Consider the following 13,921-nt stretch of genomic DNA (forward strand, 5'->3'; position numbering starts at 1 on the left):
TGGTGTTGCTCTCAGCTAACAGATAACCTGATCCAAAGCTCAACTCAGTGGAAAGACTCCCATTGACTTCAGTGGTCTTTGGATTAGGCTCAGTCAGCATTAACATGGCAGACATGTTTCACCTTAGTTGATGACTGTGTTTGTCTACAGTGACTTGTAGAAGAGTCATTATTGTCAATTGTATTTATCTATTACAAATAGAGAAACAGTCACTGTTCCAAAAAAACCTCACAATCTAAAGAGACAAAAGAAACAAAGAGCGAAGAAAAATAAGTATTATCTCTATCTTATAGACAGAGAAATGAATTTGGAGAGAGAGAAGCAACTTGCCCAAGGTTTTATAGGATACCTAGGGCAAAGCTGAAAATTGAACTGAGATATCTTGAGTCCAATCCAATGCCTTAACAATAAGACCACATTCCACCCTCCTCAAAAAAATAAATAAATGAGGAAACAAAATATGGATGGGGTAGAGAGAGGCAGAGCTAAAAGTAATAAGTACATTTTCACAGACCACCTGTGTACCATGTAGCTTGTCACCAGGCTAGTAACTATCAACAAGCCATATGGAAGAAGGGAGACTTACTAAGGGATTTGGAGGAAGATAAGGTAGCGGCTTTACAGATTTTGTGGTGGAAGGATTTGTTCCACATTTAAGGAGCAGCAGAGGGAGGAACATAAGTGCTCTTGGAAGAAGGGTCCTATTAGGTGGCAAAGGCCAGTATCACTGATGGAACAAAGACAGTGGTCAGTGAAGCAGTAAGAGAATAGATCTGATATAAGGTGGGGCTAAATCATGAAGGGACTTAAAGGCAAAGACAAGAAATTTAAATTTGATGTGGTGGAGAAGGGGAAATTAATATAGGGACTCAAATGGGCCTTGACATATGATCATGTTAGGAAGGTGATTATATTCACTTCTTTAGCCAGATGAGAATTTTTGTAATTTGTTCTAACTGCCACATGTATACTAAAAGTATAGAAGGATAGTATTTCTCCTAAATTATTTGGATGGTTAATATTATGTTGAACATATTCTGTCATATTCAACTTCTTTTAATATATCATCTTAGTATTTTACTTACTTTTATTTTAATAAGAGTAAATGTCCAGTAGGACACAACAAATTCGGAGATGGCTAATATCTAAATTGGCTTTTGTTGCCTTTAATCTGTGGTCTTGCATACCTGCTTTTTTATACAGTCTTCATGGCTGAGGATGTTAGGGAGATTCCCAAACCTGAGCCATCTTTTGAAGGTGACAAATCTGAGGAATTGTCACAGATTGAAATGTCACTAGAGGAGGTTTTGGAATTAATTGAGAAACTTAACAGTAACAAGTCACCGGGACCAGATGGCATTCACCCAAGAGTTCTGAAAGAACTCAAATGTGAAATTGAAGAACTATTAACTATGGTTAGTAACCTGTCCTTTAAATCAGCTTCTGGACCCAGTGACTGGAAGAGAGCTAATGTCACACCAATATTTAAAAAAGGCTCTAGAGATGATCCTGGCAATTACGGACCGGTAAATCTAACGTCAGTAACAGGAAAATTAGTTGAAAAAATAGTAAAGAATAAAATGGTCAGACACATAGAAGAACATAAATTGTTGGGCAAAAGTCAACATGGTTTCTGTAAAGGGAAATCATGCCTTACTAATCTATTAGAGTTCTTTGAGGGGGTCAACATACATGTGGACAAGGGGGATCCAGTGGATGTAGTGTACTTAGATTTCCAGAAAGCCTTTGACAAAGTCCCTCACCAAAGGCTCTTATGTAAATTAAGTTGTCATGGGGTAAGAGGGAAGATCCTTTCATGGACTGAGAACTGGGTAAAAGACAGGGAACAAAGTATTGGAATAAATGGTAAATTTTCAGAATGTAGAGGGGTAACTAGTGGTGTTCCCCAAGGGTCAGTCCTAGGACCAATCCTATTCAACATATTCATAAATGATCTGGAGAAAGGGGTAAACATTGAGGTGGCAAAGGTTGCAGATGATACTAAACTGCTCAAGGTAGTTAAGACCAAAGCAGGCTGTGAAGAACTTCAAAAAGATCTCACAAAACTAAGTAATTGGGCAACAAAATGGCAAATTATATTTATCCACATTAAATTTCAAGTAATACACATTGGAAAAAATAACCCCAACTATACATACAATATGATGGGGGCTAATTTAGCTACAATTAGTCAGGAAAAAGATCTTGGAGTCATCGTGGATAGTTCTCTGGAGACGTCCACGCAGTGTGCAGCGGCAGTCAAAAAAGCAAATGGGATGTTAGGAATCATTAAAAACGGGATAGAGAATATGACGGAGAATATGTTATTGCCCTTATATAAATCCATGGTAGGCCCACATCTTGAATACCGCGTACAAATGTGGTCCCCTCATTTCAACAAAGATATATTGGCATTAGAAAAGGTTCAGAAAAGGGCAACTAAAATGATCAGGGGTTTGGAACGGGTCCTATATGAGGAGAGATTAAAAAGGCTAGAACTTTTCAGCTTGCAAAAGAGGAGACTAAGGCGGGATATGATAGAGGTATATAAAATCATGAGTGGTGTGGAGAAAGTGAATAAGGAAATGTTATTTACTTGTTCCCATAATACAAGAATTAGGGGGCACCAAATGAAATTAATGGGCAGCAGATTTAAAATAAATAAAAGGAAGTACTTTACACAGCGCACAGTCAACCTGTGGAACTCCTTGCCTGAGGAGGTTGTGAAGGCTAGGACTATAACAGGGTTTAAAAGAGAAATGGATAAATTCATGGAGGTTAAGTCCATTAATGGCTATTAGCCAGGGTGGGTATGAAATGATGTCCCTAGTCTCTGTTTGTCAGAGAGTGGAGAAGGATGGCAGGAGACAGATCACTTGATCATTATCTGTAAGGTTCACTCCCTCTGGGGCACCTGGCATTGGCCACTGTCGGTAGACAGGATACTGGGCTGGATAAACCTTTGATCTGACCCTGTATGGCCATTCTTATGTTCTTGTGTTACATTGTGCTTTTGTTTCCTTGAGGTTAAAAACTTACTCTTCAGTTATGCCATATGAAAGCTGTACCTGAAGGTATTCATATTCCTGTTCAGGAAAAGAGAACTTCCACACCCAAACATCCTTTGTTTCCCTCTCAGTAATATTAATAAAACATCTCAGTGATGTGTTGCTAAGCAATTGCAGCTCTAGTCTGATGACACACAATTTGAATGAAAATATGACTGATTTAAAGTCTGATACTGAGCAACTCCGGCAAGATGCTGAACCTTCTCAGCCACAGTTAACATGCATGTTTAAAATTATCCTACAATAATTCGATCCAGGGAGAAGTCTGTTTTCATGTTTTATTTTTTTATACAAAGACTTCAGGGCAAACAAAGTTGTTAGCTTGCGAGGCAAAGTAAGACATATTTCTTATATAAAGCAGCTGAAATGAACTCAGGCAATTATTGATATGACTAAGATGCACAATATAGGAAAATATAGCATTCCGTGACTTATTCTCTGAGTCACTAGATGTTAAATGAGAGAACACGTTTAGGAGTTGATAATTAGTTATTAATTCAGAAAGGAAACATTCAGTTCAGTATTTTGTGACTGAGAGAAATGTAACACAATACCATGAGAGTTTATGCTGTTTTCACAGAATCTCTGCTGTCTGATATATATCACTATGGTAAAGTTGAACTGTTTGCTTTGAGAAATGATGTGGAGAGGATTACTAGCACACAGTGATATCTAGATCGGTAAGTAATTTACACTTTTTTCTGTAAGCTAATACTATGCTGATTAAAGTATAAAGATCTCCAGCACCCAGAATAAACATAATTTATCTTTAGAAATTAACAAAATTCTGCATTTTTCTTCACAAGCTTTTTACATGTGTCATTTAGCAGATGAGCCAAACCTGAAATTTGTTAACCCAAATTAAAAAAAAAAAAAGTTGCAGGGAGAAGGAGAGGAGAATGTCTGTCTGTATTTTGCTTCTTTGGATAACTGTAGGAACATAAGATCTGCTAGACTGGATTAGACACTTCAGAGGAAGATGTAAGAACCCTGCGACAGATAGTTATCAGGCAGCCTCAGGGAAAATTTCCTCCTATCCCCTAATAACTAGAGAATGGTTTAAGCCCCAAAGCAGAAGTGTATGTCCCTTCCAAAATGTTTGTGTTTAGGTTTTATTGTTATAATGCTGGTGATTCTTGTACCATGCCTCCTTTGTCAGATATAACAACGAGGAGTCCTTGTGGCACCTTAGAGACTAACAAATGTATTTGGGCGTAAGTTTTTTGTGGGCTATGTAATCTACTTGATCTTGTATAACTTAATCACTGTTTGAGGTCCTTGGGATTTTATGAGAGATTAAATATTTCTAATAATCTGAATTCATCATTAATTCTTGGATTGTTTAACTAAAAATGCATCAGAGACACTTAACTGGGGCATAGGAATATGGTTCTATGTAATGTCCAGTTGGGTGAAGACAAAAAAAAATCAGTTTTGTGCAAAAAGTTGCTTCTCAGCTGGAAATTATTCATATACAATGTATGCAGTTCTCCTTACTGCCACTTTCAAGAGTTGTATTCAAAACTGATTCTTGATTCATCATCACCAATTTCTTTCACAAGGCCCAGGAAGCAATTTTTTCTGATGGAAACAACGGACTCACCACAGCAATGTTTCTGCCACCAAAACGGCAGCTTCTCTTCTTCTTCTCTGACTTCCTTCACTCATCTCAGTACAGTTTCTTTCTAAGTTCTATCTACTATTTCTGTATATGTGAATAGCTGCCATGGTAGACTAATTTAATAACAATGAAGCAGAACTCAGATCTTATTCAATGTCATCTGAATTTATCTTTGAAACACCCCAGAGGCAGGGCAATGTTACTTCCAGTTTACAACTGGGTAAGTGAAATACATAGACATTAAGGTATAAAAGTGTTGCTTCACTCCGTGCTGTAATGTCTATGTCTCATTTTCAAAAATGACTGGGGGTGTGTCTACACTGTAGTTTTAGCCTGTAATCTTGCCCATATTTTGTCCAATCCACCCTACCATCCAGACACAAAACCCTCAAGCATATGCACTTTGAGCTTTGAACCAGTGTTTGCTCGCATAGCTGTGGTATGAGTTAAAGATCAAGCTGTGCTTCAGTGCAGGCTAGAACTCATTCACTTTGCAGGCAAGATTACTCGACTGCTGATAGTCCGCCAACCTGTCCCCCTGAGGGACAGACGGTCTTCTGCAATTGGCAGGATTGACTGGGAAAGAATCCTAGAGTGTCGCAGGACAAATAACCCCAAGGGACACACAACTGAGTGTAGAAACAGTTAGTACACAGTAGTGCATCCGCGGGGCTTTGTGGTGGGAATGCTCACACTCAGACTAGGCTAACCTGGGTGCCTAACTCAAAAGGTTTCAGAGTAGCAGTTGTGTTAGTCTGTATCCGCAAAAAGAAAAGGAGGACTTGTGGCACCTTAGAGACTAACCAATTTATTTGAGCATAAACTTTCGTGAGCTACGGCTCACTTCATCGGTGTAGCAATGCCGAGTGGAACAAGGCCTAAATACCTTTTAAAAATCTGGACCTAAGTGTCTTGCCCAAGGTTACATGGGAAGTCTCTGTCAGAGTCCCAGTCCATTGCCTTATCTATAATATCAACTACACTATGGGATGAAAGTCTGGCCCCACTGAAGTCCATGGCAAAACTCCCACTTTATAATAGTGGCTTCAGAAAGAGTTAGAAGTTGAAGTGCCAGTAAGGATATGAGACTTTTTTTTTGTTTTTTGTTTTTCCCCCTTGATCTTTCCAGTTTTATGGAGTCAAGAGATTTGGTTAATTCAGAAAAGTTTTAGGTGCTAACTTTGGGTGCTAATCCAAACTGACACAGAACTCTAAGCCCTCTGACATTTGCTCATCACCATGGTACATATGCTGCTCTTAGGAAGCGGATTAAAAATTGGAGGCCTTTGACAGCAGCCTATTGTTTTATTAAAGCCATACACTGAGAGCTTCTGGAGGATAGTACAACTGTGGAAGTCAGGCCCATGAATGTCTTCACCTCCAGAAGGAAACCAAACTGCAACCACTACTTGTCCATCAGGGAGCTTTCATATTCCTTTCATTTCTTTTTACAAACTTGTATCTTCTCAATGTTTTCTTTTGTATCTTACTCATGCTTATGATGAGACAGATATCAGGTAGCTCATTACTGAATTTTAAAACTGAAATTTAGAGTATGTTTGTTGTTTCAGTGTATGGCAAAATACAGAAATAATATTCTCTTTAGGCTAGCATTTCAAAAGCTGGGGTCCCCCTCCAGAGGGTCCGTGAGTCATGCCCAGGGCCGCCGGCCTCACTGATCAACTCCTACACCTCCATCCCAGTGCCTCCTGCACACTGCAGAACAACTCCTTTCCCTCACTTCCCTTGCCTCCTGCACGCCATGGAACAGCTGTTCAGCGGTGTGCAGGAGGTGCTGGGAGGGAGGGGGAGGAGCGGGGATGGGGTGCGCTCGGGGGAGGGGCGGAAAGAGGTGGGCAAGAGGAGGGGCAGGGGTGCAATGGGGGTGGGAAGAGGTGGGGAGGGAGTGGGGCAGCAGCGTAGCCAGGGGTGGGCCTGGGTGGGCTGTGGCTAACCTACTTAGCATCCAGGCCCACCCCCTAACCCCAGCTCTGCTCTGGCCCCAGCCCTTGTCCCGCTCCGCCTGGCTGCCTGGTATTCCAGCTGGGGAGCGGGGTTGGAGTGCGGGGGCTTGCTTCACTCTCTCTCCCCCGGTGCTTCTGCTTGGGCCAGGCGGGTGAAGTGGCACAAGCCCCCGTGTCCTGACCTCACTCCCCAGCAGGAGCACCTGGTGGGCAGAGCAGGTGGGGGGACAGGAGCATCCATTTTTCTGGGGCCCTGTGTTGGCCCAGTGGCTAATCCGCCACTGTGAGGACAGCGAGCAAACGGTCACCTGGTGATGGTAGAGGAGATCTTCAAAAAAGGTAGACCCGTCACAGGGCAGGAGCCAGGCATGGAATAGGGCAGTGGGACCCAGAAGGGATCCGGGATCCATACATGCTGGAGAACAGAGTCTTCTCCCAGAGCTGGGTGTGTGCCTGGGGCCCCGAGGAGCCCCTAGCCAGAGGGTTCAGGGGGTGAGGGAGGGCGTCCCCCCATCCCTCCTGCCTTCCCAGCCTCCCTGTAATTGCTGTCCACCTGAAGGCAGGGCCCACCAAAATATCCCGTGCTGGCTACGCCACTGGGGAGCCTTGGGGAAAAGGGTGGAGTGGGGTGGAGCCTGGAGCTGAGCAGGGGGCTTGGGTGTCCATGAAAAATTTTAAATCAAAATGGTTCCTTGACTTGCTAAAGTTTGAGAACCACTGCTCTAGGCCATCTTGGCCACAGCAAGAAGACCCAAAAACATAGGCGTGTTTCAAACATTCATTGGTTTTCAAGTGAGAATGAAACCTAGCCATTGGCACAGATTCTCAGATCAGATGACTGTTGTGTGAACTGTTCCAGTATGCCAGATTTTGCCAGGAGATGGGAAGAGATTTTTGATCAGATGGATCAAGTGAGAACTCCCTCCTGGTCATGTGTGGGAAAAAAAATGGCACCTGGAAGTACTTTTCAGAACACTCTATGAATAGTCCCTGGAAAGACAGCAATCCAACTGACCCCTGCTTGACAAAGCAGGTATGGAATTCTAAAGAAAACAACGTTTAATGAGACAAATGCATTGCAAGAGTCCCAGCTGTCCGCTAAGCAGCTTTGTTGCAGTCAATGTGCCAGACTGATGTTTGTTCTGATGTTGGCTCCTCTGTTCCCAAGCAGGATAATTGATAAAATATGGAAAACAAAACTGAGACGAACAAAAAATAAGTATTTTTTAAATGTAGAATATTGTTTTGAAACAAGTTGGTGAATTGAATTGTCTTTTTACATCATCTGAGAACAGAAATGTTCAATATTATGCAATGAATTAATCATTTAAAATCTCTATATAATATCCATGCAACTTTATCTTCCTTTCTAATAGACATTCTGTGGCCAACTTTATCATAATGTTCCCTAAGTTCTGTAGCAAATCTTTCATTTTTGTTCTTTTGCATAATTACTATGCAGCCAAAACAAACAAACAAAAAAAAACAGGTTGTCGTCTCTTCAATATAATGTTTAGTGGCATTACTGAAACATGTTCTAACTGTTGACATGGTCTTACCAAAGAGCCTTCCAAGTAACTCTACTTACTGTGATGTTTTGACATATCTGGGGTAATATCCAAACTAATGAGTAGTTGTGTCCTCCTCTCCTCCAACCTGGGGTGTCTTTTTCACTGCTTTGCTGCAGTAGTCACCACGCCTTGCTTGCTGATTAACAGCTTCCAGCATGTAAGTCACTCCCAGCTATGTCTGTGTGAGAAGCAGCCTGTCAGACTCACACTGGCTTTGTATTGCAAGGTGAGTCCAGTGTACTACCAGTTCCAGATTTCGCCCCAGAAATGTATATTTTGTACTGCCCAGCCTTTTCTGGGACAATACAAGCTTATATAAAGTTAATCATTTAATTAATAAAAATGATATGCCTACTCTTGCCATCCCAAATGGAGTTTTCCCAACACTTCAATTCAAACACACCGGATTAGATGAAGCAATAAAACAAGTTTAACTACAAAGAGATAGTTTAAGCGAACATACACAATGAGGCCAAAAAAAAAAGTCAGAATTGGTACAAGAAAAATAAAAGTACAACACAACTAATGCCTAGCTTAACCACCTAAGGTAAATTCAAAGCCAAGTCTCCCTCACCACATGTTTAAGCAGCTCCACTTGCTGAACGTCTTTCAGTCAGGGTTCCTGCGCCAGTCCAACGCCGCTTCTTTTGTTCTTCAAGTGTTTGTGAATGATGTGGGCAGAGAGAAAAGGAGGAATCCTTGGGATACCTGCCCCTCCTTTCTATGGTCCTCTACCTCCTTTGAAAAAGCATCTCCAGCTGGGAACATGGTGAGAGGCAGACTGTGTGGATGAGAACTCCATGCTGTTTCTTTGCTAAAATGTAGATTTTTTGACCCTGCCCCCTTTTCCTGCCAAAGAATAGCTACTTAGCAGTAAATGGCCCATTTGACCTTGTTTACAGCTGGCTGAGGCATCAGCTTGCCCTTTGTCTCTGAGGAACTGGTTTTGGTCATTCTCCAGTCTTGAAACATGTTTTAGTAACATTGTACAGTGGAATCTTATAACTTTACATAGAAGGGTGCCACACATATTTTACCACAATAATAATGATCAGCAAATAATGAATTTTCAATGATTCACAAGACATACTTCATTCAAAGATTATTACAATAATGAGCAAGGGGTGAATTCAGGGGTATAGACCATCACAGACATATAGGACTAATTACACATCCTAGAACACGCCATCTAGTTTGAACTACGTTCCCCAAGGATTTTCGTATATATTCTCTTAAGTTGACAACACATCAGCTGTAAAACAGGCTAACTGTGTTAAAATGTTAGCCAAAGACATTTTTTTATTATTTAAGTAATTAATAATACAAACTTCAGGGCATAAACTTAAGTTACTTATCAAAAGCCAGAAAGTTTATTTCAATTATTTTTAAGATTTTTCTTCTAAAAATGTCCTTGCTAAAAGTTGCAATTACCTGACTTGCATGAATAGAATGATGAGGGGTTGTAGAAGTGCATGAAATGTATACTGTGAAGGCTGCAATTTTCAAATCTAATCTCTCAGCAGCAACCAAAATTATGCGGAGGGCAGGACTGTTTCATTTTATTTTTCTCAAACTTGTGAGAGAGAAGAGTGGATGGTCTTATGAATTTTGATGCAAAATATTGAACTGCTGTTCACTATGCCCCTTCCCAAGAGCTGTGCTACAGCACAGAAAGTAGGTTGATATCAGTTTCACAGGGAAGGGCATTATCGTCTTCACAATTGGAAGAACCAGCAATCGCCAAATAATTCTAACTCTGCCGCCAGGACAGACTTCCCAGAGTTGCAATCCTGTGAAACAAACAACCTGAACCATGATCCCATTCAGCAAGTTGGAGTCCATCCAATGGCTTCAAAGTCTAAAAGGTATCCCCACAAATTAAAAACCACAAGAAGCTCAGGAATAATCCAGTGTACCACCTTGTAAAGTTTTATTTATTATTATTTTCCTTTGGATGTGCAAGCGGGGACAAGAAATTGCTTGTGCATTGTGAAATCCTGGACAACTTGTTCACAAATTCATAAAGTAAGAAGCAAAAAAATCCCCCAAAACCTCACCATTGTTGCATGGCTTATTTAAGCCTACACTTTTGAAGGAGAAGTCTGTTTCCTTCCCTACTCCCCACACACACAGCCCACTAAAGCTGTTAACAGTTGATGTATCAATCTGCTGTAAGATCAAGCTATTTAGCCAATCTATGAATTTGTGTTTTTATGAGTGGTATTTGCACACCCAAGTTCTTGTGACCACAACCCATTTTCTGTGCCATAGTGGATCTCGTGAGAAGGATCATGGTTTGCTCATGTAGTATCTAAATAGGGCTGATGGCTTTGGAGTTGTGAGGGCTCACAAAAGCCCTAGTCTGAAGCAAGAAGCAGGCCAGTGCAAGGTTGGGATGGTCAGCTTGATCTGGATTTTTAAATATGAAGTGGGGGGGAGGGCCAAGTTCAGAAGACGTGGCTAAAGATTAGTCTTTAAATCTTTGGATTGTTGTACAGACCTGATTGAAGTACCAAAACTTAGAGAGGGGGTTTGCCAATATTTAAACATGTCATTTTTATTTTTTTGGGGAACATAGAGGATTTTTATTGGGAGGAGGGGTGGAGGGCATGGGAATATGTTCAAAGTTTATTTGGTAATGTTGGAGTTAATGCATATTTTGAAAAAAAAAGTTAAAATGGCATTTGGATATGTACAATCTGGAGGGGAAAACAGTTAATGTACAATATGGTGAAGTTAATGAAGTTAATGTACAATATGGTGTTAGTATAGAGTATTAGGGAAATGGGAATGGAAAATGGAGATCATTCTCTCAGAATTGAACACTGTTAAAGAAAATGAGAGAGGTGTGTGTAATTTAGAGAAAAGGAGCTGAGAACCTTAGGGGAATACTTTGAAAGAAATACAGGAGTTCAGGGAGAGTAGACATATTATACATTCATAAGTAATGTTTTCCACAGAAATATTAACACCAGAGTCTGTCACATAACTTGCTAATATACAGCTTCTCAGACTCAATTTAGAGTACTGAGATAACTGATTAGAAAAGAGATTATAACCAAGGGACATCCTAGACAATGTCCTTTCACTGAGCTTAAGGAAAAATTCCACTAGCTAACAGCTAACATTTACCTAATATTGCTGCCTATAAGTTATACTTCTTTATAGGAACCTTTCAAAGAATTGAGGCAGGCTATTATACTTGTAGCTTGATTCCAAATGCCAGTTTATGGAGGTGTATGGGATGATCTCTTCTGTGGTGTGGAGACTAGGATAATTAACACTTACATAAATATTGAGAACTAGAAGGTGCAATGTAAAAGAAAAACTAGATGAAAATTCAATAATGCTAAAAATCTCAAAGGGGAAAAACAAGATTTAATTATATTAACCTTCATGATATATAAACTACTGAAGAGTTTGCTGTGTGTTCAGTATAACAGAGATTGTTCTTTAAACCACAGGTCAATAAACAAGAGGATTACAAGAGATTACATTGGCAAATTTCTGTGGTCTCTTACTTTTTTACTCTCTTATTTCCAAAAAAACAAATAGTATCACAAAGTATCATGTTCTTCTAAAAATGCTTTCTACAATATTGGGAAAAATCACATCCCCAGCACAAAACCTGCAGAACTGGGTCACAATGTCTCCAATCCCAAGCGATCAAAAACTGTGAGTTACACCCCCCCAAATCATGAGACTTTCTCTTTAAAAATCTAAGCCTTTAGGTCACTCTCAAGTCACATTTTTATGCTTTTCCTCTGCAAACCTGAGGACTAGTAGCTTACTATTTTTTCAAATGAAAGCTGAGATTCTCATATAGAAGAATTTCAGGAGCCGCGACTTCAAGAAAAACACAAAATATTGCAAGTATCACAATAAAATTGTAAGAATTGGCAACAGTAGGTAATATATTAGGAAGATCTAGAAGACACTTTTGGAAGAACACAAGCATACGCACGATGGCTTTTGTTGCGACTTTCAGCAACCTAACTGAATGTTTCCTGCAACTCTCATAAGTGCTGAGAAGAGAAATCACAGCCCAATGTATAGCTATTAATGTTATAATTAAATAAATGTACTGAGAGAGGATGAAGAATCTTACACAGATGTTCAAGGCCCATATGCACATTGTGCACTTTCATGGCACAAGTGAGCCAGAGAGCAAAGAGCCTCCCCAAGGGGACTCCATACATCATACCCCTGCATGCTGTAGAGAAGGTTTCTGGGACTGTTCTCTACACTGTCATATAGAAGGTTGGGTGTTTTGGGGACATGGCTACTGGGTTCAGACCAAGAATGAATTCACAAGATCCTTCATAGTGATAGTGAGGGAACCATGACCACACTGACTGCTAACCTCTGCAGGTATATGGGGACCTTCTATGATGTGTAACAGCTGTTTTCATGCAGACCACAGATGCCATCTTGATTTGAACTTTTGGCACTTATTCAAAAAAAACCCAAAAAACAAAACCCCAAAACAAGGAAGTTCCTGAACCAAAATATACAGGAATTAAAAATAATAAGTGTGTTTCATTAGAGTTAGTTTCACTTTTTTCCTAAAAATTCTATAGCTTCAAAAAATCCAAATGTTGCAGAGTCTAGAAATGAGCATTAAAAGTATCCAGTCAGTTCTCCACTGCCTGTAGTCCCCTATCACTTAGTCACCTCAGACAGCTTGCTCTGCCCAGCCAAGCTTCTGAATATGAATTTTGTATCTTGGGTCTATCTCTCCAATACTCTACAAGCCAACGTATAAATGACTTCAACCGTGTGAGGATGAATTGAGATGATGCATTTTTAGAGAATGGATTTCCAAAGAATAGTACATTATTGTATTATTTGCCTGATAAACTTGTGTGCTCTTTTTTCCCTTTAAACATCATAAGTCATCTTTCCATTTTCATTATGGCATGCTCCATAATGAACAAAAAAGAAATTCATACTCTTTCAACAATCTAATATGCAAGGTCCTACTGAATAAAAGCTGTTTCAGAGTAACAGCCATGTTAGTCTGTATTCGCAAAAAGAAAAGGAGTACTTGTGGCACCTTAGAGACTAACCAATTTATTTGAGCATGAGCTTTCGTGAGCTACAGCTCACTTCATCACATGTATGCCGTGGAAACTGCAGCAGACTTTATATATACACAGAGAATATGAAAAAATACCTCCTCCCACCCCATTGTCCAGCTGGTAATAGCTTATCTAAAGTGATCATCAGGTGGACCATTTCCAGCACAAATCCAGGTTTTCTCACCCTCCACCCCCCCACACAAATTCACTCTCCTGCTGGTGATAGCCCATCCAAAGTGACAACTCTTTACACAATGTGCATGATAATAAAGTTGGGCCATTTCCTGCACAAATCCAGGTTCTCTCACCCCCTCACCCCCCTCCCAAAAACCACACACACAAACTCAGTATCATGCTCAAATAAATTGGTTAGTCTCTAAGGTGCCACAAGTACTCCTTGAATAAAAGCTATATGTCTTCTGTAATGATTAGTGAGCTGGCTGATTTCTCTTCCATGCATAATGTATAACGCTATATTGTGTATTCAAGTACTCCGTGGAAACCAAAACTACATCTTATTGTCACAGACAGCTAAAGAAACACTAAGTAAGAATTTAGATTTTTTTTTTTTAAATGGTGTCTGCGGTAATTCCAAGTTTAAATCTATCAGCATTAG

General features: G+C 40.1%; 1 long non-coding RNA gene across 1 annotated transcript in view; it reads left to right on the forward strand.

Annotated features, from left to right (window-relative positions):
- LOC140907094 (uncharacterized) overlaps positions 1-13,921 on the forward strand; it is a 368,026-nt gene that overhangs the window by 86,104 nt on the left and 268,001 nt on the right. Inside the window, exon 2 of the long non-coding RNA XR_013635268.1 lies at positions 3,649-3,748. This is a non-coding gene — a long non-coding RNA (uncharacterized LOC140907094). The remainder of the gene's footprint in view (positions 1-3,648; positions 3,749-13,921) is intronic.

This window comes from Lepidochelys kempii, chromosome 2 (assembly GCF_965140285.1).
Source record: "Lepidochelys kempii isolate rLepKem1 chromosome 2, rLepKem1.hap1, whole genome shotgun sequence".
Taxonomy (NCBI): Eukaryota; Metazoa; Chordata; order Testudines; family Cheloniidae; genus Lepidochelys; species Lepidochelys kempii.